This window comes from Trachypithecus francoisi, unplaced genomic scaffold (assembly GCF_009764315.1).
Source record: "Trachypithecus francoisi isolate TF-2019V2 unplaced genomic scaffold, Tfra_2.0 Lachesis_group15, whole genome shotgun sequence".
Classification (NCBI taxonomy): Eukaryota; Metazoa; Chordata; class Mammalia; order Primates; family Cercopithecidae; genus Trachypithecus; species Trachypithecus francoisi.
Genome location: NW_022681460.1, coordinates 84,829,421 through 84,854,949, shown reverse-complemented (window position 1 = coordinate 84,854,949; position 25,529 = coordinate 84,829,421). Strand labels below are relative to the sequence as shown.

The 25,529-nt window shown below is 36.4% G+C and overlaps 2 long non-coding RNA genes across 2 annotated transcripts in view; one reads left to right on the top strand and one right to left on the bottom strand.

Annotated features, from left to right (window-relative positions):
• Positions 1–25,529, bottom strand: part of LOC117097522 — a 62,888-nt gene that overhangs the window by 23,971 nt on the left and 13,388 nt on the right. The gene's annotated exons all lie outside the window — the stretch shown is intronic.
• Positions 1–25,529, top strand: part of LOC117097524 — a 38,280-nt gene that overhangs the window by 7,768 nt on the left and 4,983 nt on the right. Inside the window, exon 3 of the long non-coding RNA XR_004442977.1 lies at positions 2,074–2,169. This is a non-coding gene — a long non-coding RNA (uncharacterized LOC117097524). The remainder of the gene's footprint in view (positions 1–2,073; positions 2,170–25,529) is intronic.

Sequence of the window (25,529 nt, the reverse complement as noted above, 5' to 3'; positions counted from 1 at the left end):
GGTCTCTTGCTGTGAAATGTGTGGTTCTTCCCTGCTTAAATATGGACTTGGCCATGTGATATGTTTTGGTCAACAGCATACGAGCAGAAGTGACAATTTGCCAGTTCTAAGCCTAGGTCTTAAAAGCTCTGCAAGTGTACTTCCACTTGCATCTTTGCATTTCCGCCACTGACATGAGAAGATTCCCTTTAGGTCACTCTTACCCCTTCAGCCTGGGCCCCAGAATGAATACACATAGGCCAGAGATGAATTGGTCAATTCACAGAATCACAGTGAGAAACAAAGCCACCAGCCATGTCCAACCTAGATCATCGGAACCCCATCCTTCCCACAATAGATGTAAACAATAAGTGATTGCTGTTTAAAGCCTCTGAACTTTGGGGTAGTTTGTTATGCAGCAGTGGTGAACTAACATACTTTATTTCAGATGCACCTACCAGTGACTGAGTCAAATGATGACATCTGCTCTTCAACCAAAGTCATATTGCATGTTTTGCCCAAATGCTGGCCATGACTCTTTGTGAACGTTGCACAGAGTAGTGCTGCAAGAACTTGAGTGGGTTTGGGGAGAGGCAAGGATCGGTGCCAGTTTCTGCCTTCTGTTTTTTGCCACCTTCAACAGTCTGCCAGCTGCTGCAGCTGCCCCTTTTGGACAAATGATATGATATCCTGGGCATTAGCCTAAATGGTACCACACATGAAAAGAGCCACAGCTGCTATTTGTTGTGCTTCTTGCTGTTTTTGGCTCTGTTGCATTGTCTAAGGGTGGTGTAGATTTCTACGCACGAAGCATGGCCTTCCAAGATTCACAGATAGAACTTTGATCAATGCAGCCACTAATGATGATGACTGTGCATGGGAAAGTAAGGTAGAATCATTTCTGAACAGCCTAAAATTTTTTTAGAGTAAGAAGAATATAAATTAGTTAATCATATAAACATGCATGCTATATCATTGTATGGTTTGTCTTTTCAGGGAAAAGCTAAGACCTCACCTATATATATATATTTTAACATTATTTAATGAGCTAATTTTTGCTTCCTTTGTAGGTTTTGCATAAAGATATTCATGTTAGCACAACGTAGATAAATCTCATGAGTTAATTATTCACTAAATCAAATTTATAATTAGTTTCCATTTCTAAGTAAAAGGTTGAATTGTTCTGCATGAGTTGTGTGGAATAATTGAAAATCATTATTAATTGGTACATGCTGCTGGTGACTGAGATCCCTCTCAAAAATTTCTGAGCTTGGTTTGAAACATAAAAATAAGAAAATAAGAATAAACGTAAGTTCAATCTACAATCCATAGAAAAGACATTGTATTTCTATTCCTTTTAAAACTTAACCAAAAGTCTTTATTTATTCACCACATTTGTCAGTGCAATGCAGATGGGAAAAGGAATAAAGGAAGAAAAAATATATATATATGGTTCAGCTACAGGGCGATACTTTAAGAGAGTGGAACATAACCCTGCTGTAGAGCACTTTCAATGAAAATATAGACAAAGAAATGTATAGTGTAGTTGTTCTCAACCCTGGTTGCAAATTAAGTACGTGGAGAGCTTTCCAAAATTATCGATGCTGAACTCCACCCAAGATTTCTAATTTAGTTGGTCCTGGCTGGGACCAAGGAATTGTTACTTTATGGAAGCTCCCAAGGAATTCCAATGTGTAGACTTAGATGCAGTACTAGTAAGACATTTTGAAATCATCATAATTCCAAGGGCTTGCTAACATGGTTACAATGACTAATTTCAGATTTCTTCAGAGGGGGTTCATAGAGGAATTGAGCTTAGAAGTAGAGCCTTAAAGGAAAGAAGCTACATCATGGAATGACATGGAAAATTATTTTTCTCTTTAAATCAGTTACATAATTTGGGTTTTCTCAAGTTTTGCCATTTTAATCAGAGCAGAAGTGACAATTTGCCAGTTCTAAGCCTAGGTCTTAAAAGCTAGAACTTAGATTAATTAATTTGCGAGATGCTTATCTTTGCCTATTAATTTCCTCTATTGATATTTTTACTTGCTATCAATTGAGATTGCTTTTTCATATCTGTCTTCTTCTGTAAAGTGATGACTTCAGTCAGAAGTGTGCTGGAGCAGTTTGCAGAGCCTTGCAAAATTGATGGTGCCTATCTGTTTCCAGCTTTATGTTCATCAATGCCAGGTTGGTAGATTGAAATCAGCCGTGATAAAAGTGTCTACACTATGGAAATTGGCAAATACTAAAAATCATCAGATACTCTCTCACCCCAGACATAGTTAATCATTCAATAGCACACAACTGATTTCAGTGGAAGAGAGTTATGGTACATAAATGATTTTTAGTTCTTTATGTTAGATGTCTTAAAATTATAAGTCTCAACTTTCGAGTACCTATTAATCTCCAAAAAATTAAACCTATATTTCACAAGAAAGCCTCTTCTGTATTTTTTATTATATTTCCTTTTGAATCCTCCTCCCCATTTCACTCTTACCACCTAAAACAGAAACTCCCACATCTTCTACGCTCAGAGGAGATTTACTTGCGTTAGCTTAAGAATCATTTTATGTTTTCTCATGCCTACATTCATACCGCCCCATTCCACAGTTTTCAGGTTTTAATTTAAGCTCCACAGCAGCCCTTTTCTGTTTGATGAGAAAAGATAACCAAGAAAATAAATTAGGAGTCTTATGATTGACCCTATTTTTTTTGTTATTCAAGGAAACCCAAAATGAAGCAAAATGAAGCAAAATAACAAAAAATTGCCAAGGAAAACATTTTCAGCCATTTCAATTACTGTTTTAATTGGCTGGGTCTGGCTGCCAGATTATCCTGTAATCTCTACAAGAATGTTATTTGGAAAAAGCTGAAATATGCCCTGCATAGAAGCCACATCCATCCCTTCAGCACATTCTAGCTGGAATAACTTTCTCTCGGCATACTGGAATCATATTGGAGTAAAATTGGTAGTTCCTGAAAAAACTTAATCCATAGATTATATAAAAACATAATTCACTATCAGCATATTATTGACAAGTCTCAAAAATGTAGTGTGCCTGAATCCAAGATAAAGAAAAGTAATGATATTGTGATGTTTGTACAAATACCTTTAGACAACGTGTAGGCTTGTCTGTGCACATTTGTGTGTGCACAACTAGGTATGTGCTTTGACTGTGTGTGTCTGTGTATTAAATAATAGGACAATAGAATGAGGAGAATGGTTGAAGTTATTTGAATGATTTCATAAAAACTTCTTGGGCTGTGGGATGTGTTTTACTAAGATTACACCAAGAAATGGCGCCGGCTGCTTATCAGACTTGTGGGTTCAAAGAAAGGAAATCTTTTCTTGTTTGTTTCAATTAAATGGGTCTTGAAAACATTGCTATTAAAAATAGATGATTACACCCTCAGATTGCCATTTTGATATGTTCTCATACAAGTGGGATGAAGAGCTACTGTGCACATTAGTTTAAAAAAACTATTTGTAGTTAGGTTCTACACATGGACTCCAGAAAATGCACACAAAAAAATGTACGTGACTCTGGCAACCAATTTTTTTTTTTTTTTTTTACTCTAGACTGTTCTCCTTTTTTAATTTGGGTTCTTTGGCACAGTATTGAAATTATGAAGCCCTGGAACAGCAGCAGTAGCACTCCCTGAGAGCCTGCTAAAAAGGCAGAATCTCAGGCCCCAATCAGACCACCTGGATCAAAATCTGCAATGTAACAAAATCTCCTGATATGATAATATTGGAGAAGCACAGGCCTAAATTATTTTGACTATTTATTTAGAAGTGAAAGCAAATAGGTATATCTACTCAGTGCCTACATCAAGAATCTTATAGAAACTATAGTATTTGCTGGAGTATTTATCATTAGCTTTAAGTATAACATACTCTGTGATGTTTCAGCAATTAGTAAAAACACCATCCATTTTTTCAAAAGTTGCATTGCCAAGATTATTAAACCTGTTGCATGCACTTCCAGATTGCGATGACTATGCGGTTGTAGTCAGAAGTTGTGTTGTGGCTGCTGAGAGGAACTACTTCTGTGAGAATCTATTCTGTGGTGTCACAAAGTGGTGCGGAAAAGTTTGTTAATACTTAATATGGTTCAATCACTGCACTTATACTCTGATCAGCTTTTATACAGGAGTCTGCAGCAGAGAAAGAAGTAGCTTGCAAGGCCCAGTCTGCAGGACTTAAATCATAATGGTGCTAATTCACTAAAAAATCACAAATCTGATTAATCTTTAGATCTGTAGTTACTGAGAGAGAGTATGGGGATGGAAGGAGAGAGAGAGAGAGAAAGAAAGAGAGTTGGGGGAGAGAGGTGGAGAAATTGGGGGAGGAAGAGAGATGGAGAGAGAGAGAAGAAAAATCCACTACCTAAGAATGATGATGATGATGATGATAATGATGATGATGATGAATATGTTTTCAAAACCCTCTCCTGTTTCCAGTTCTTCAAACAGTTGTTCCTACTTGTTGGACTTCATTACAGCCAATTGCAGTCTGAATAGAAATAAACACAAAACTATATACCAAAACTATTCTGAGTGTCTGAAAAAAAAAATGAGACTGATCAGTTAAATCGAGAATTCTCAAAGCCTGAGAGTTCTGTATCCCTCTGTTTCCACATTAAAACACTTTCCTCCTAAGATCCATGACACAAGGAAAGCTACAGCCAAATGCAAATCTTCGTTCCTATGTAGTGCTCTCCTGAGTGCCTGTCTTCTTTCTTATCTTGGTGAACCTTCAGAACACCCTGGAAGGATATGGAAACCACCATGTTATCTCCCAGTTCTTCTCCTTCCCTCCCCCAAAAAGATCAGCCTGGAGTCAGTTCCCAACTTTCTCACTTCTGGTTCCTCTGAATTCTCCAGACCCAAGGAGTTCTTCTTAAACAACTTGTCAACACTCAACTCCATCCTCAGAGAGAGGAAGACCCTCCAAAAGGCCCAGGAACCTGAGCGATACAGCAGTTAGGAACACAGGGCTCCAGCAACAGAGAGATCAGGGTTTGTGTCCCAGCTTAGTAGCTTGGTGGCTTTGGACAAGATAGTTCTTCTAAGCCTTTTTCCTCTATTAAAAAACCCTGTCTATTTCGGAAAATTTTGTGAATATTAAACAAAAGATTGTACAGTGCAAGTTCTTAGGAAATGTGTATAATAAATGGTAACTCCTCTTTCTCCCACACTACCTCCAAGTTTCTTTTCTCTCTCCCATTTCTCTCCTTCAGTCTTTTCCTTCTCTCCATTTACCTACACTAATTTCCCTCTTCTACCATCACCACTCTTCATGTTCAAGCCCAAAATGCTCACAAGCAAAATATCACAAGCCAAAATAATGTTTCAGCAAAAAAGAGTCGCAGATCCCCAAAGACCATGTGTCCACAGGGACCATCAACTATTTCTTACATTTCTGTTTAATGATCCATTTACTTCTATAACCTATAGTTTCCTCAATTTCCCATGAGCATTTGTGATGCGCAGGTTTAATAGGATCTGGCTGAATGAACACCACACAGAATGAATACTTCAACTTCCCTCAATCTTTGCTGTTTCCAATGAAATTGTATGGCATTATCAGACTTGAGTGTAATTCTGTTATCTCTCCCGTATCTCTTGACTTCTTCATCCCACACAGAGACTTCCCTGTAAAGACTGAGTGGAGTGTGGAATGAGACTGACACGTTAACAACAATGCCTGAACCTCTTAGCAACCAGAATTCCAATCACAAACTGAACATGACAATCCTTTAAAAGTCCACATGCTTTTTAGCACATTGTTGTCCCCTTTTAGAGCAGCACTTTTCAACTTCCTGTCCTGGCATCGAGTTGTTTAAATCAATGACCATAAAGTGTATTGGTTCTAATAATTCTTAGAATACTGAGTTGTGAATGAGTTCGTTTTTATAATATCAATTAAAATGATTTAAAGTTTATTCTAGTGGTAGTATTTCTCTCAGTGCTGGGTCTGAATGTGTCCTTCCAAAATTCATATGCTAAAATCTAACCTTCAAGGTGAGTGTAGTAAATGGTGGGACCTTTGGAATGTGATTAGGTTATGAGGGCAGAGCCCTCATGGGTGAGAATATTTTTGCCATTATAAAAGAAGCCTGGGGGAGCTTGTTCACCTCTCCCACAATGTAAAGATGCAGTTAGAGGGTGCCATCTTTGAAGCAGAGAGGAGGCCCTCAACAGACACTGAATCTGTGGTGCATTGATCATGGACTTCCCAGCCTCCAAAACTATGAGCAATAAATTTCTGTTACGTATAAATTACCCAGTCTAAAGTATTTTGTTTTAGCAGCACAAATGGACTAAGACCGTCGCTTGCATTCTGATGTGCTTTGCAGGAGAGAATGGAGTTGTAGCAGACTGCTCAGGAATTGTACATCACCAATGGAGTTGTAGCAGACTGCTCAGGAATTGTACATCACCAGTAGCTTCTGTCTCAGCTAAGCGTGGGAGACTGATATTGATGAGCCATTAACAATAGTGGAGATTCTGAATCACTGAAGCACTTGATAAAAGAAATGTTGTGGGTGATGTGAAAACCCACATATGCCCATGAGAGTATATTGAGTTTATAAGTGTTGTTGCTTAGTGTGTCACAGAGAAGTTTATGAGAAACTGTTTGGAGTAAGAAACAGCATAGAAGTTTCAGCCTGAAATGGCTTATTTAGTCACTGACCATCAGAAACAATTACTTTTTACCTTAACCTAGATTTGTAATAGCAGGATGCATTGAATTCCTTCACTGAAGTGAAACCTTAGCAAATCTTTAAGTAGTACTCTAAAGTGATGAAAGGTGTTTACATTTACTAATGTAAATTTCTTGTGGAGATAGAGTTTTTATTCTTCTTGAGTCACAAGACTGCTGAAGAGGGAACCATTGCTTGTTCTACACTGCTCCATTCTAAATGTTCGTTTCTCCCGATATTCATATGCTGAAATTCTAACCCCCAAGAAGACAGTATTAGGAGGTGGGGCCTTTGGGACATGACAAAGTCATGAGGATGAAGCCCTCAAGAATAAGATTCATGGTCTTATAAAGGAGAACCAGAAAGATCCCTCATTTCTTCAATCACGTGAAGACACATGAGCAAGAAGACGGCCAGCTATGAACCAGGTCTTGGGCCCTCGCCAGACACTGAATCTGCCAACACTTTGATCTTGGATTTCCTAGCCTGCAGAACTGTGAGAGATAAATTTCTTTTCCTCATAATCCACTCAGTCTGAGGTCCTTTGTTCTAGCAGCCTGAATGTACTAAGACATAACACTCCCTTGCCGTTTTATTGTTGAGTAAGGAGGAAGGGTAGGTCTTTTATTGTTGAGTAAGCGGGGGAAGGTCTTTAAGCAGGAGGGGAGGACTTTTGGGTGAGCACCATGTGCTTATTACTGCTTGGAGTGGACTCTTTCTCACCCTCTATTTATGTGTTAAGTGGAGTAGGATGTGATTGGGCAAGTGGTTTTTAGCTACATTAAAGTGTCTGTGGGAATTGACTTCTTTGGGCTGTGTAAGAGGCACTAAATACCATTTCATGAACACTGAAAAAGAAGTCTCTCTTTAGATAAACATTTAGCAGAGCAAGGATTTTGGAGATGCTAATTAATACCTTACATTTATATAGAACATATCCATTTTATACTTTGAAAGATATGATTTTATATAACCTGACATGGCAGCCAAGATGCAGAAATCAAAGTAAGAGTCACATTCAGTGAGAGTAGTATTCCCACAGCAGGAAATAATTATGGTCAGCAATGTGGGAGGAGAGTCATCCCAAAGTTAGCTGACTAGAGTGGATTAAGTTCACATCTGGCTAATGAGACTATCCAAAAATGAGTCTGGGAATGCATGGGAGCGTTCGACAGTGCTGTCATTTTGTTCTGTCCTTGTGAGCCTCAGCTGGCAGTGTTTCATTGGTGCATTCATTATGACATCATTTTATGGATGAGAAATTTGCAGGCCAAAAAGACCCGAGACTCCCTGGGGGGAAGGGAAATGCCACAGACATCCATGGTCTTGGATGCTCAGTGAGTAAACTGGGATTTTCAAGCAGTTCCTAGGGCCTGAGAAATAGTTGGTCATAACCTAGGCCTACACCCTTTTGCCTGAGCTGTTTCAGGGAGGAGTTGGATACATCTACACATCCCATACTGGCCCCACATGTCCCTAATACACTAGAGCAAAGAAAAGTAGTAGGACAAGAGTTGTTGCTATATTGAACTTAACTCTTTAATGGAATATGCTGATGTGAGGAGCCTGAAGATTAGACTTTTTGCCTTGTTTCACTGATGCCAATTAGCACTGTGTCATAATGTTGGCATGCATGAGACAGAGCAGTTTTACTCTAGGAAGAGAAATTCAAGAAATTTTTTTCCTATATATATAAGCCTTCATATATTGCACTATTTTAAGTATTATATGGAAAGATGCACTTTCAGCTCTCATTTTTTACATACACACAACACACACAATCACCCATCCTGGACATCCTATCTACTTTCCTGCATTAACCTCTCATAACTCTCAGAATTTTGCATGTTATCTAAAATAGGCTTACTTCTGTCCATCATACCTTTATTCCACATTTCCACCACTGTCCCAGCCTAGTATCACCACACTCCATCCGTACTTCTTCAAGACAACTGAAAAGACATGAAAAGCCTCCTTCAAGACAACTGAAAAGTTGGATATGAAATATCCAGCTAGACAATGACTCTGTCTCTTAGCTTCTAGAAATTGCTTTTGCCTCTCTCATTCTACATTCCATTCCATCTTGTGTTATCATTTGAGTACATACACAAAGATATGGGGTACACACTTAAATGTATGTTAAAATTTGGAAGTGATTTATTAGCTGTTATCACAGGCAGCTTTGCTTTTGAAAGAAAAAGCTGATCTGTATTTTTCATTTCAATTAACTTGGCTTCTCTTTGTGTGACTGAACACAACTAATCAAAATATTATATGCATATACATAGAGTCAGGTAATATAAAGACCATATAGAGAAGCTACTATATTTGCAAATTGATCATACTACTATAATCCCTCGCTTTGGCAATAATATCCATGGATGTCAAAGTCAGAGATATGATTTGCTAGAGGGCTCATGAGAATCATGCTTTTTGGTCTATTGAAACTGTTCTAACTAAATCTAATCAGTTTTGGGGGGTGGTTACATGATGTCAAGTTAGATATTAGCTGAACATAAATAAATGAATGGTATTCTTTACTTGTATAGATACCATTAGTTCTATATCAACATGTTTAATTTATCAAACATAAGCAGAAACCGTGGTTCTTTTGGCAGCTACTAATTTGCCTATCTGCTTCTTCACAAGATGTATGTTATTATCTCATGACTCTGTCCCACAAAAACAATGTGAACATTACTTATTCCTAATAAAAAGTACTCAGGTTTAAAATACTGTCACACTCTTTCAAGTTTTATCTGTTATATTTGTAAAATACAAATAAACTGACAGTAATGTTATAAAAAAGACGCCTATTTTCAAAAGCAAACCAAGAAATGCAAGTTTTGGGAAGGTGCTCATTCTCCTATTGAATCTAAGATTTCTATTACAAATTACAATCTGATTTAATGCCTGCTTTAAGAAAATATATTGTACCAAACTAAGGTTGCTTTAAACAATACGTATAAAATTGAGTGTCTCTTGTAGCATGACTTCAGTACAATATTTAATTTTAAAAGACCGTGAAAATGAGACAAAAAGCAGTTAATAGTTACAGTGCCAGTCAAAGCCATTTTATGCTATCACAAAATGCCAGGCATATTTTATCATTTAAAAAGTGTACATGTTTTAGTGACAAGTAATGTAGCATCTTAAAAGAACATGGTCTTTGGCTTTAGACAGACTCAGATTCAAATTACAGTTTTGCCATTTAATAGGTTTGTGACACTGAGTGACAAAACTTCAACCTAACCTCAGATTCTTCCTCTGTGGAAAGGGACTAATGATAATTTTTTAAAAAGCTATAGTGACATGTTCAACGAAGCACTATTCATAATAGCAAAACTAGAATACAACCTCAGTGTCCAATTCCAGTTATATTCATCAGCTATTGTCACATCAATACATATAAAAAACCATCTCCAGTTCGGGCGCGGTGGCTCACGCCTGTAATCTCAGCACCTTGGGAGGCCGAGGTGGGCGGATCATGAAGTCAGGAGATCGAGACCATCCTGGTCAACATGATGAAACCTCGTCTCTACTGAAAATACAAAAATTAGCTGGGTGTAGTGGCACGCACCTGTAATTCTGCTGAGGCAGGAGAATCCCTTGAACCTGGGAGGCGAAGGTTGCAGTGAGCTGAGATCGTGCCACTGCACTCCAGCCTGGGCAACAGAGTGAGACTCTGTCTCAAAAAGCAAACAAACAAAAAACCTGTCTCCAGACACCATGGTTTGCAACAGCAAGCATTTGTTCCAATGCTTGTGGGGTCTGCAGATCAACTGAGATGAGTCTACCTTGATGAGGCACAATTGGGCAACTCTGCAGTGGTGGGGCTTGGCTCCAAGGCCCAATTTGGGTTCAGGTTTGTTCCATGTGTGCTTATTTGGGTACCCAAGCTTAAAGGACAGCAACTACCTATGGTGAATCATCAAAGCACGAGACAAACTAATTAGGGTAAGCACAATTAAGATCTCTGCACAAAATCCATTAACTTCCATTCGTCAAATTAAGTTCTATGGCCAAGCTCAATATAAACAGAAAGTCTTACATAGCCAGAGGGGAGGGAAGTAAATATGTGCTGCACAATTATCCCAATATCACAATGGCTAAGTAGTAACTGATTTAATGATTAAGCAGCATTAGTATGACAAAAGGCTACTTATCCATTAAAAATGTAATTAGAAAAAAATGACTGGCAGAGTAGTATGCTTACCATCTACTTTCACGGAAAAAAGTAAGCTATGAAAAGATGCATATGTGGAAAATTATAGAAAGGTTATGGAATGAAATATTACCGGTGGTTGGTTACCTTTGAGATATGAGATATTGGATGATTTTGATTATTTCCCCTCTACACACTTTTCAATGTTTTCCAAGTCAGCTGAACTGATTGCATATTATTTTTGTTATTTTAAATAGTTAATTAATAAAATATTCTTCCAACTTTAGAAAAACATAAACTCTCATTTGAGGCAACAGCATCACCACATTAATATGGCTTAGATGAGAAAAAACGTGAAAGTATGTTGTGATTATAAATCATAAAGCAAATATAAGGGATTTTTAAAAAATAATTTCATTTATGGCTCAAATTCCAGCATTCCATATTTTAAGTGTTTGTTCCTGGGAGCAGGAAAAATGTCTTCATCTCATCCTCATTCTCAAAAGATAATTTTACTGAGTATAAGATTCTAGTTTGACATTAATTTTCTTTCAGAGTTTTGAAGATATTATTCTGGCATCCATTGTTGTTAATGGGAAGTCTACTTCAGTTTAATTTTCATTTGTTTGAAGTATTTTATCTTGTGTCTCTTTTTAAGATCTTTTTGTCTTTGGTGTTCTGCTGTTTCATTGCAATGTGTCTAAAAGTGTGTGTGTGTGTGTATGTGTGTGTGTGTGTGTGCTTTATTCTACTTTATATTAGTATTTGTTGGATTTCCTGAAACTAAAGATTGCAGTCCATAACAATACCCGAAAATTCCACATCGCTAACTCTTTGAGTATTTCCTTTTTCCCATTCTCTCTCTCTCTTTCTACTTCTGAAACTTCAATCACCCTCTCTGTCTTCTGTTTGCTTAACTATCCTTCCTATTTTCAAGCTCTTTCTCCTTATATTACATTCTCAGGAGTGCCTTTATTTCCAGACTGATCATTTGGTTCTTTTTTCAAATCTACCTAATGATTTCTGAAAAATCTCTTATTCTTCATCATCTTACTATGTTCTTACTTTTTTTGAAAGATGACGCTGATATTTTCTTCAAAGTATGTATGTGTCTTTCCAAAATCTGCAACATTTTGAGCTGGAATCATCAGGTTGACTTTTCTTTTATGGTGATTGTCATTCACATTTGCTTGCATGGTCTCAATCTCCTGAGAACATCCTTTCTTAGTTCATCAGCTAGAGATGTCACGTTTTGGAAACTTTTGATTTGAGGCTGTTTCTTTGCTCTTCCATCTTCCCTTGCAGAGACCAGGTTTTGTTTCTACCCAGTCCATGCAGTTCTGGGCTACCAGGAATGGCAGATGTCCTCAGGGCAAACAATGGCTTTTGAACTTGTCCACTTTCTGGAGTCACACCTTTTTGTCATTTCTGCCCATCAAGATTTTTTTGACTTGTTTATCAGACAAATAACACAAAAATGTATTATTTTACAAAACTTCATTCAGTATTTTAGGCATTGTTTACTGGAAGGGTTTTTTCTAAACAATGATCCTAGTGTATTTTCAGATGTAAAAGTGCCTAATCATCTTTTAAATTATCTTCTTCCTCTCTACGAATAAACATCCTTCATGGATGTGCGTTGTGTTATGAATGTAGAAATCCCTGACACCTACTATAGTACCAGACACATATAAAGAATAAGGAACAAATTAACGGAACCAATTATATAATTTTAAAGCATAAGGTCTTGAAAAACTACAAACCACTTTAGAAATATAGGACATTAGTACATCCCCAAGGGATTCAGAAGTCATGCTAAGTTTTTATTTTACCATAAAGGTTCCTAAATGAAATTTCATAGCCCAGTGAACATTTTAATTATTTGAAAATTAAACTGTCAAAATTTGGCTAAAAGTCTATAATTTATACATAACTATTTTTTAAAAAAATTATGGCAACAGGTAAAAAGATTACATTTGATATTAGAATATTATGTTTTAGTTGCCTTGCTCTTTTACTTAATTGTTGCACTGCAGGAAAAGACAATCTGATGGGCTTCTTTATCCCTAACATTGATTTATTTGGTAAAAATGTTTGCTCTGTACACAAATGAGCACATATAATAGAGGATGACAAAAATGATTCATGCAAGAAACATATGTTTTAGGGAAACATTTTAGGTCTGGGTCTTAGAGGAAGACTTGAGACATTGTGATTTATTTTCAACTTTAATCTGCTGTTTATGGCCTGATCATAAAAAACTTGTTTCTATTTTTTTGTGCTTTTCTAAAATAATATTCACAATACGTGTAAAGCCAAGCATTCAAACATAGAAATGTGAAATTTTCCATATGCTTTTGCTGGGGGATAAATACGCTTTTTTTAAAACTCCATTGATGAAAATTCCTGGGTAAAGAGCAGACGTGTGTGTGTGTGTGTGTGTGTGTGTGTGTGTGTGGTGTGTGTGTGTGTGTGTTGTGTCTACTTGTGTATTTACCCTTGTTTGTGGTTCACATATTTTGCGGTTGAATTATCCAGTTTGTTCCCTCCCTTCTGATGAAGTCTTGCATTCCAACTTCATTGCAGTGTGCAGTTCGTCTGTGTGGTTTGCTTTTTCTTGCATCTGAAAATAATTTGGGAGAAACAGAAACATAAAATTTGATTTAACCTGAAAAATCTTTTCTTCATTTCTTTTTAAAATATGACCAGTTCAGGCCTTTCTATATAAGGATAAAGAGTCCAAGTCAGGCTAATCCAGGAAAAATGTGAGCCTGAAGAGTTCCTCAAATCCGATATTTGAGCAAACCAATCCCAAAATATCCAAGATTTATTCCTTGGCTCTGAGAACTGCAACATCATAGGAATGGTTTTTTCCCATTATTGGCAGTTCTTTTCCTTGTTCACACTTTGCCATTGAGGTTTTCTTCTCAAGCTTCTTCTTGAGAAAGATGGAATTTAACTAGAATGAACGCTGTATTCCTAAAGTCACAAGAGATGCAAGTCAAAATTAGTTTATTTTCAGGCATCAGTACAAAATATTTAAACCCGGAGGACTGTGCTCCAAAATTATACCAAAAATGGAAACCATTTTTAAAATTATGGAACATCCAATTCAATGAAATACCACCCATGTATAGTTATGAAAGTTTTGAAACTATGGTATGTGTTTATTATAAAGTTAAATGGAAAAGTTTAGAATCTAAAATTATATGATGCTACATTAGTACAACTATGTACAACTATTAGTACAACTAAACAAGAATGTAAATATAAATTAAGCAAAAACATACCATTAAAAAACCCTGTTAATTAGTCGTTATCTTTTTGTTTGGAGAATATGTGATTTAAAATCTTCATCCATGTTTGAAACTCAATGAATATCAATATTTTCATGATTTTTATTTCTGTATTATTGATTTACATATTTATTTTGAGGTAGCAGTGTGTTAAGGCAGAACAAGTTTCCAAAGACCTGTGTTTCAATTATATTTTTTTACCATTTACTAATGAAAGCTTCATATTTTTATCTATATGGTTTAAATAATACATCATCCTAAGACTGTATGTCAGTTCATCTCTTATTCTGGTGACTCATTGACAAGTATTTTTTATGTACAAAAACTATATGTGTGTGTATATATATATGGAGAGAGAGAGAGAGACAGAGAGAGATAACTAGATAGCTATTTAAAAATGTATTTGCGTTGGTAGATTTCACAAATCAGGTATTTCATTTTGACGTTTCATTTCAGACTGAAGTGCTTGCTTTGGTGACCCAAAGAAGGCAGTATCTGGCAGGAAGCAAGGTGATTATTCTGTTTGATGTGGAGAATAAGGGCCAGTTTGTGGTACTGACAGAAGAATGAAAGCAAAGTTAGGCTAGAGACAGATCATCTCTTTCACAGGTTTCTCTGCATTAGGTTCTCCCAGGCAAAGGCACATTTCTCTAACTGTCAGATGTTGCTTTAAATTCCCAGCTTGTGGTAGGCATTAATTCATCATGGTAAAGTCTCATGTGAGATTATTCACCAAGTAACTGAGTATATTTTCTCTGAACCTAACCTTTCACATCATCACACTCAGTCAACTTAGTTCTAAAACTTTTTTGAAAACTTGAAAATTTCTAGAATTTTCATTTCGAATGTACATCCATTTGATTTTTCAATTGTCACAATCCAGTTTTCAGTACAAACTGTAGAAATCACCTTCAATCTATTAGAATTTGCATATTTTTCTATTTATTATTCTTCTTCAAGAGAAATATTTTCTCTCTAGTCAAAGGTTGATGTCCTCTGGTACCTTCAAATAACATCTTCTGTGGATGTGATTTCTTAGAAGGTTTTTTGAAAGATGTTATAAAGCCATGTACTGAAAACCACAAACATTCTCCTCCAACATAGTGCAAACTATGTTATACCAAAGCCTCAAGAACAGCCTACCTATTTAAACTCTCCAGTGAAGAGATTTGACAGTGGTTTGTCTATGAAGTTTCAACCTGTGCCATTTAAGGCAAACCAATTGCATTAACTGCTCTGACAGGACATTTGTCTTGACCACTCTTGTTGAATTTTCAAAGAGAAAGTCATTTTTGAAAGCAGTGAACATCCTTGTGGATATTGAAGTTAACAAGGAATCATAACCATAGCTACCCTATGGGAACTTGGATACTTGAAAGGCACGAAGCATCAGTCAATCTGGAGATTCAGAAGAGTTATTCAAATTAATTATGGACTTTTGATATTCTAGTCAAATGTGGCTGATGAACAATATTTTAGGGGAAACAAATATTGTTGTACATTAATAAAGTTTTTAACAGTCTGTATTGCAAGTAACTGATTGGCCCAGCTTGGGTAGTGGGCTCTCTCACTTGATGCACTAAGAAACATAAATCTCCAATGCAAAACTGAGGTGTTACTAACAAATGAATGGGAAGGAAGATTAGAAAGTCTGAAACAAATAAAATCGTCCAGTCCTTTTTATTTTATTTACTTTGCATGTTCTTTAAATTAGAGCCAGTGAGATATATTTATAAAAAACAATGGCCTTTCCCTATAAATGTTGGTTATTTAAAATATTTGAACTCTTTTTTCCCTTCCTTCCTTCCTTCCTTCCTTCCTCCTTCCTTCCCTCCCTCCCTCTTTCCTTCCATCCTTCCTTCCTTTCCTCCACTTTATTTCTGCCCTTCTACCCTTCTTTCTTCCTTCCTTACTATCTTCTTTATTTCCTTTCCTCCCTTCCTTCTATCAGGGCCACAGTGTCATTCTAAAGCACAATACTGAATATACAGAGCAGGGCAAGTGAAACTCAGAATCCCAAAAACAAATCACTTATCAGAGCTTTTTCAATTTTGTGTCTTGCTGTAAGGTCTCTTAGATATCTGTGCAGAATCATGTTATTCTGTTTTATATAATAAAATAAGTGCTTTCAAAATTTAAAAATAAACAGATTTTCTCCAATTTCAGGTGTGCTCGCATAATTTCTTAAAACTCTGTATTCAGGAGTAATGAAACAATTATAGAATTAGAAAAGGACTTTTAACAGAAAATCTTGTGGAGCTGGTCTATGACTTTTGGTGTGTTTATTGTGCTCAAGATTGTTCTTTTATACTGAATAAAGACATATTTCTTGCTATTAACATTAGTCAAAAATTATGTAATTGCATTAAAAATATGTATTTATTTTAAGGTGGTTCTCCCCAGAGCACTAGGACTTTTGTGTTTCTCAGGTGAACATGCTAGATAATTTTTGTGACATGGCACAAAACCTTTCCCAAAAGATACTGATGTGGTTGGTGTTAGGAGTCACATTCTCTTTGCCCACCATTCAGTCCTTTATAAATTTCACAGAGAAATATTTTGTTTTTCTTTCTATATTCTTGTGAAAAACATTGGCTGAAAAGTCAGCTGGTAATGTACACGTCTTATATATTGGCTGATTATCATTTGCCATATTATCTTTAGGTCAGAAGATGCTATATATACATGGGCTGGGGGACTTGTCCATGGCTATGCATCACTCATCCAGTAGAATCCTTCCAAGGATAACAGGCTAAACTTGATTGTAACTAAGATGATTTTCCTTCTGTTAAAACAGATGTATAAGGAGACCATTTTATACCCAAGAAATAAAGTTAATGAATCTGATTTCAAATAATATCTTTAAAATGCAAATACTCATAGAAGGAGTTAGGAGTTCAATCAAAATTGTCAATAAGAGAAGATTTGTACTTCTGAGAAGATGGAGTAGACATACATCTACAAAATGGATAGACCTTAAAAGAGAAATAGGCAAGACTACAATTATACTTGAAGGTTTCAACATCCCTCTCTCAGCAATTGACAGAACTGAACAAAAATTCAGCAAGGATATAGAAGAATCAACAACACCATCAATCCACAGACTCAAATGAACATTTGTAGAATACTGCACCTAACAACAGCAGATTACACATTCTTTTCAAGCATTCATGGAATATATATCAATATAGACTAGGCAATAAAACAAAAGGCAACAAATGTACAATAATTGAAATTATGTAAAGTGTATTCTCTGATCACAATGGAATCAACCTGGATACCAGTAGCAAAAAGATACCAGAAATATTTCTAACCACTGGCAAAATAAACTACACATTTCTAAATAGTCCAGGGATCAAAGAGGAATTCTCAGGGAAAAGAAAAAATAAATGGAATAGGATAAAATTAAAAATACAACATATTTAACTATTTGGGGCATAGTTAAAGCAGTTCTGAGGGGGAAATTTGTAATACTAAATATTTCCATTAGAAAGAAGGGAATGTGTTATATTAGTCATTTAAGCACCTACTTCAAGAATCTCAAGAAAAAAAGAGCAAAATGAACTCAAAGCCAGCAGAAGAAACGCAACAATAATGATAATAGCAGAAATAAATAAAGTTTAAAAGAAAAACCAATGAAACAAAAAGCTGGTCCTTTGAAATGGTCAATAAAATTGACAGCAGTTTGACTGATGAGAGAGATTGAGAAAATAAGACTAACAGAAAAAGAAAGGCAACACAAATTACTAACATCAGGAATAAAAACCTTAACAACTTCAAAAGGCTCATAAGGGAATATTACAAATGACCTACACACATAAATTGGATAACTTAGAAGTGTACCAATCTTCAAAAAGCACAGGCTACTACAACTCACCAAATATTAAACAGACAAGTTAGCCCTAAAACTTGTAAGGAAATTGAATTTATAATTTAAAAATCAATTATACAAATGTTTAAAGAAAAATTAATGCTGTTTCTACACAATCTTTTCTAGCAAGTAGAAGAAGAGGAAATACCTCCCAATTAGTTTTGTGACCCTAATATTATCCTAATACCAAAACAAGATGAAACAGTATAAAAGTAAAAAATGTAGACCTATATCTTTCATGAATGTAACTATAAAAATTATTAACAAAATATTAGCAAATAGAATTCAGCAATATATAAAATAATTATACACCATGACCACGCAGAGTTTATTTCAGAGACACAATATTAATCAGTGTAATCCACCATATTAATAGGCTAAAGAAGAAAAATCGCACGATTCTATCAACTGATACAGAAAAGGCATTTGACAAAAATTTACCACCCACTCATAATAAAAACTTTCAGAAAACGAGGAATAGAGGGAAACTTCCTCAACTCGAAAAAGAGCATCTACAACTAACATTATAAATAAATAAGCCTCAATCTAACCTTCACACATTATATAAAATGTAAGTCAAAATGGATAATAGACTTATTGTGAAATGTAAAACTATAAAATCTTTGGGAAAAAAAAAATAAGAGAAAAGAGAAAATCTTAGGAATCAAGACCTAGGCAGAGAGCTATCAGACTTGATACCAAAAGCATGATTCAAAAAGAAAAAAAATAGTAATAAATTTGACTTTATCAAAATTTTAAAAACTTTTGCTTTGAAGAAGACCCTGATAAGATGCTCTAAAATTAGGCTACTGACTGGGAAAAAAAATTCAAACCACATATTCAAAAAGAATGAGTATCTAAAATATATAAGAAACTCAAAAATTATTTTAACTAGGGTGAAATGGTATCTTATTGTAGCTTTAATTTGTGTTTCTCTGATTATTAGTAATGTTGAGCCTTTTTCATATACCTGCTAGCCATTTGTATGTCTTCTTTTGAGAAATATCCACTCAGATGGTTTGACTCGTTTTTAAGTAGGTTATTTGTTTTTCTGCTATTAAGTTGAGTTCCTTATATATTCTGGTTATTAATTACTTGCAGATGGGTAGTTTGAAAACGTTTTTTTTTTTTCCATGCTGTAGGTTGTCTCTTCACTTTGATTGTTTCCTTTGCTGTGCAGAAGCTTTTTAGCTTAATATGATCTCATTTGTCTATTTCTGCTTTGATTGCTTGTGCTTTTGAGATCTTACTCAAGAAATCTTTGCCCAAACCAATGTCCTGCAGAATTTACCCAATGTTTTCTTCTAGTAGTTTCATAGTTTCAGGTCTTAGGTTCTTTAATCTCTTTTGATTTGATTTTTGTATATTGTGACAGACAGGGGTCTAGTTTCATTCTTTTGCATATGGATATCCAGTGTTCCCAGCACTATGTATCGAAGAGACTGTCTTTTTCCCCAGTGTATGTTATTGGAAACTTTGTCAAAAATTAGTTGACCATAAGTGCATGGATTTATTTCTGATTCTCTATTTTGTTCCATTTGTCTCTGTGTCTGTTTTTATTCCAGGACTACACTGTTTTTGTTAGTATGGCTTTGTGTATTATAATTTAAAGTCAGGTAATGTGGTTGCTCCAGCTTTGTTTCTTTTTCTTAGGATTGCTCTGGCTATTCTGGTTTTTTTTTTTTTTTTTTTTTGTGGTTCCATATAAATGTTAAGATTATTTTTTCTGTGTCTGTGAAGAATGTCATTGGAATTTTAATAAGGATTGCAGTAAATCTGTAGACTGCTTTGAGTAGTGTGGACATTTAGCAATATTGATTCTTCCAATCCATGAACATGGAATATCTTTCCATTTTGTGTATGTGTGTGTAACTAGATGCTGGTGAGGACGTGGAGAAAGGGGAACACTTGTACACTGATGGTGGGGATGTAAATTAGTACAGCCACTATGGAGTGCAGTATGGAGGTTCTTCAAAATCTAAAAATAGAACTATCATGTGATCCAGCAAATTGCACTGCCAGGTATATATTCAAAAGAAAAGAAGTCGGTATGTGGAAGAGATATCAGCACTCACCTGTTTATTGCAGGACTATTCATGGTAGCCAAAATATGGAATCAACTTAATGTCTATCAACAGATGAATAGATAAAATGTGGTACATATACACAATGGGATATTATTAAGCAATAAAAAAATGAAATTCTGTCACTTACAACAACGTGGATGTAACTTGTGGACATTATGGTAAATGAGATAAGCCAGAAACAGAAAGACAGATATCACATGTTCTCATTCATAAGTGGGAGCTGGAAAAAAAGCACATGGAGCTAGAGAATAAGAGTAATGATTATTAGAGGCTCAGAAGGATAGTTGGGAACAGGAGATAAAGAGGGGATGGGCAATAGGTACAAAAATACAGTTAGATAGAAGGAAGAAGATCTAGTGTTCACTCGTACAATAGGGTAATTATAGTTAATAATTTATCGTATATTTCAAAATAACAAAACGAGCGGAATTGGAATGTTCCTTACACACAAAAAATGATGTATATTTGAAGTGATAGATATCCTAAGTACCCTGATTGGATCATTCATTTCACATTATTTGCTTGTACTAAAATATTACGTGTTTCCTATAAATATGTACAACTATTATGTATCCATAAAATTTTTTAAAAGAAAGCAAAACGGTATAAAATAAAGGTGAAATAAATTTTAGTAGCATTTTTTGATCCAATATATCTAAATATTGTCATTCAACATGTAGTCAGCATGAAAATATTGATGAGACGTTTTACTTTTTTTTTTTTTTTGCATTCAGTCTTGAAAGATGGGACGATCAAGGGCAGTCTGAGGTCTTGGTATATGAATGAACTAGTGAGAGTGGGCACAAAGTCTGAAGATCTTTGTAGTGCATGCTAATGTCTAAGGGAGAATATACGTACCCTGGAAGAGACATTAAACAATGAGGTAATTGGAGTAGACAAAGTGTCAGCCAGTCAATATCGGCCATCCTCCGTCATCAGAGTTGGTGTTTGGACAATAAGCACATGAACAGAGTAACCACGGTAGAAAGGATGCAGGTTTTGCATGGACCCCACCCATTGACTGAAGCTGTTATAACTTCTGCCACTGCGAAATGTTCCAGAAGTAGCAACAGAGACCAACACTAAGCCCCCAATACAGTACCATCTCTTCAGGGAATCAACCAGCTAATCTGGTGGCAAGTCAAATACATTGGACTTCTTCCATCCTCAAAGGATGGAAGCATTAATTCATTTCAAATTAATGCTTTTTGAATTTATACATATTCCAGGTATGGTTCTGCATTTCCTGTCAAAGAACCTCAAACAGCACCATTAGCCATGGGATTACAGAGAGTTTAGTCCATCACCAGGAGATCTCATATAGCATTGCATCAGATTAACACAGTAATTCTTAACCATGGGCAATTTCTTATCTCCCATATCCCACCCCCAAGACATTTGGCAGTGTCTGGAGACATTCGTGATTGTCAGAAAAGGGAGGATGTTACTGACATCTAGTGGCTAGAGAATTGTTGCTAAACATCCTATAGTGGACAGGACAACCTCCCTCAATAAATAATCCACCCCAAAATGTCAATATGCCACTGTTCAGAAATTCTGGACTAAGAGCAACCTCTGTTCTGTTTTCCATAATGACTGTATTGATGTACATTCCTGTAAACAGTATAAAAATATTCACTTTTCTCCACATGTTCACTAATACTTGTCTCTTGTTTTTTCTTTTGATACACATCCTAAAAGGTGTGAGCTGATATGTCATTGTGGTTTTAATTTGTATCTCCCTGGTAATTAGTGATGTTGAGTATTACTTCTCAACCATTCATATCTCTTTTGAGGAATGTCTATTAAGATTCTTTGCCCATTTTTTAATCAGATGTTTTTCTTGCTGTTGAGTTGGGTCCCTTATATACTTTTGATATTAACTCCTTATCAGATACATAGTTTACAAATATTTACTTCTATTCCATAGCTTGTCTCTTCATTCTGTTGATTGTTTCCTTTGTTGTAAAAGAGACTCACTTTACAGGAAAAGAGGTGCAATGGTGGCGGCATGATTATAAGATCAACTGTTCCTATTAGAAACTACACCATCCAAAAGAGGCTGCCATTGAAGAGTAATGAAATAGTTCACAGAAGGCATAGATGAGGCAGAAGTTTGAAAATGATACCAAATAAGGATAAGAAATCATATTCCAAGATACAGTCTATACTCAAGTCTTATGACCATTGTATGGTGCTGTGCCCCATTATTTAGATACATGGTGCTCCACTGATTACACATGGTGGCAGGAATGAAGAGTTGAAAATAGTAATATGGCCATTTTCATGATATTGATTTTTCCTATCCACGAGTGTGGAATATTTTTCCATTTGTTTGTGTCCTCTCTTATTTCCTTGAGCAGTGGATTGTAGTTCTCCTTGAAGAGATCCTTCACATTTCTTGTAAGTTGTATTCTTAGGTATTTTATTCTCTTTGTAGCAATTGTAAATGGGAATTCACTCATGATTTGGCTCTGCTTGTCTATTGTTGGTGTATAGGAATGCTTGTGATTTTTGCACACTGATTGTGTATCCTGAGACTTTTCTGAAGTTGCTTATCAGCTTAAGGAGTTTTGGGGCAAAACCACAATGAGATACCATCTCACGCCAGTTAGAATGGTGATTATTAAAAAGTCAGGAAACAACAGATGCTGGTAAGGCTGTGGAGAAATAGGAACACTTTTACACTGTTGGTGGAAATGTAAATTAGTTCAACCATTGTGGAAGACAGTGTCGTGATTCCTCAAGGATCTAGAACCAGAAATACCATTTGACCCAGCAATCCCATTACTGGGTATATATCCAAAGGATTATAAATCATTCTACTATAAATACACGTGCACACATATGTTTATTGAAGCACTATTTACAATAGCAAAAACTTGGAACCAACCCAAATGCCCATCAGTGATATACTGGATAAAGAAAATGTGGCACATATATCCCATTGAATACTATGAAGCCATAAAAAAGGATGAGCTCATGTCCTTTGCAGGGGCATACATGAAGCTGGAAGCCATCATTCCCAGCAAACTAACATGGGAACAGAAAACCAAACACTGTATGTTCTCACTCATAAGTGGGAGTTGAACAATGAGAATACATGGACACAGGGAAGGGAACATCACACACTGGGGTCTGTTGGGAGGTGAGGCACAAGGGGAGGGAGAGCATTAGGACAAATACCCTTGCAGGTCTTAAAACCTAGATGACAGGTTGATAGGTGCAGCAAACCACCATGGCACATGTATACCTATGTAATAAACCTGCACGTTCTGTACATGTATCCCAGAACTTAAAGTAAAAGAAAAAGAAAAAAAAGTACTGTTGTTGTGAAATTGCACATTCTGCATATGTATCCCAGAACTAAAAAAAAGTAAAATTAGAAAAAAAAAAAAAGAAAATAGCAATGACACATAGGGAGCTTCTGCTTCCTTTTTATGAAATTCTAAACTCCATGTGTTTCGTGGTCTTGGTTCCTACTATGGGGAATATCTATCAGTGAAACATAAGCTATGATTTTGGCCTGGGCACTTCAGACTCCATATGCCAAGGGGCCAGTGGGCAAGGGGGGATACCATATTAATAGAAGCAATTGAGCTGATCATCAGGAGAAAGGCTATTAGGACACACTGGGGCAGGGGCAGAACATATTTGGTACTTGATAATCTCTTGGCAATTCTTTGCCCAGTTTTCATGATAAATTGACAAATACAGTAGTCACTGTTGTGGGAAGTCAGGGACCCCAAACAGAGGGACCGGCTGAAGCTGTGGCAGAAGAACATAAATTGTGAAGATTTCATGGACATTTATTAGTTCCCCAAATTAATACCTTTATAATTTCTTACACCTGTCTTTACTGCAATCTCTGAATACAAATTGTGAAGATTCCATGGACACTTAACACTTCCCCCATCAATACCCTTATGATTTCCTATGCCTATCTTTCCTTTAATCTCTTAATCCTGTCATCTTCGTAAGCTGAAGAGGATGTATGTTGCCTCAGGACCCTGTGATGATTGTGTTAACTGCACAAATTGTTTGTAGAGCATGTGTGTTTGAACAATATGAAATCTGGGCACCTTGAAAAAAGAACAGGATAACAGCAATGTTCAGGGAACAAGGGAGATAACCTTAAACTCTGACTGCTGATGAGCCATGTGGAACAGAGTCACATTTAAAGCAAATAGGAGACTATCACTGAATTCTTTTTCTCAGCAAGGAACATCCCTGAGAAAGAGAATGCACCCCTGAGGGCAAGTCTCTGAAATGGCCGCTTTGGGGGCAGCTGTCTTTTACGGTGGAAAATGAAGGGATGAAATAAGCCCTGATCTCCTGAAGCGCTCCCAGGCTTATTAGGACAAGGAAATTCCCGCCTAATAAATTTTGGTCAGACAAGTTGTCTGCTCTCAAACCCTGTCTCCTGATAAGATGTTATCAATGACAATGCATGCCCGAAACTTCATTAGCAATTTTAATTTCGCCCCATCCTATGGTCCTGTGATCTCACCCTGCCTCCATTTGCTTTGTGATATTTTATTACCTTGTGAAGCATGTGATCTCTGTGACCTATACCCTATTTGTACACTCCCTCCCCTTTTGAAAATTGCTAATAAAAACTTGCTGGTTTTACGGCTCAGGTAGCATCACGGAACCTGCCAACATGTGATGTCTTCCCTGGACACCCAGCTTTAACATTTCTCTCTTTTGTACTCTTTCCCTTTATTTCTCAGACCAGCTGATGCTTAGGGAAATAGAAAAGAACCCATGTTGAATATCAGGGTGGGGTTTCCCCCGTTAAGTCACAATCTAATAAGGCCTTGATGACCAGATGTTTAGACAATCAGAGATATGGCTTGGGGTCATCCAACCAGGTAAGCCACCAAGACCAGGTGCTAGCTGTGGGAGAAGTGATTCTAGGATACAGTGTAGAGGAAGAGTACAATAAATTATCACAGATGTAGCCTCAAGCCCAACTGCATCAGTGAGAGATAGCATTATCTCCATTAACTTTCCTCTAGGAAGCTTACTGTAGGAAAGAAATCCCTCAGAGTCCTCAAGATACGGCTTTCAGAACTTAGGTGAAGCAAGAGGATTCAAGGTGTGCAAGAATGCACAGTGCAGAATGCTTTGCTACCCTGCTCAGTTTCCCCTTTCAGGAAGGAAGGACAAATTCACTCAACTTCTGGGAGCATTGATGGTTGAGCTCTCAGCCATCAGACCTTTTTGGAAGTTGCCCTCTTCTGAAAAGAGACACATTGCCCAAGATCTTTCCTCCTCCAGAGTGCAAGCTGCACTGAAGACTGATTGATGTGGGGTATGATGGTCTCGTCTCCTTTCCCCATCTAAAGGACTGTTCTAACCTCAGGGCTCTCTTTGAGGTTTCCTTAGTTAGTTCTTATTACTATGTTGCAGTCC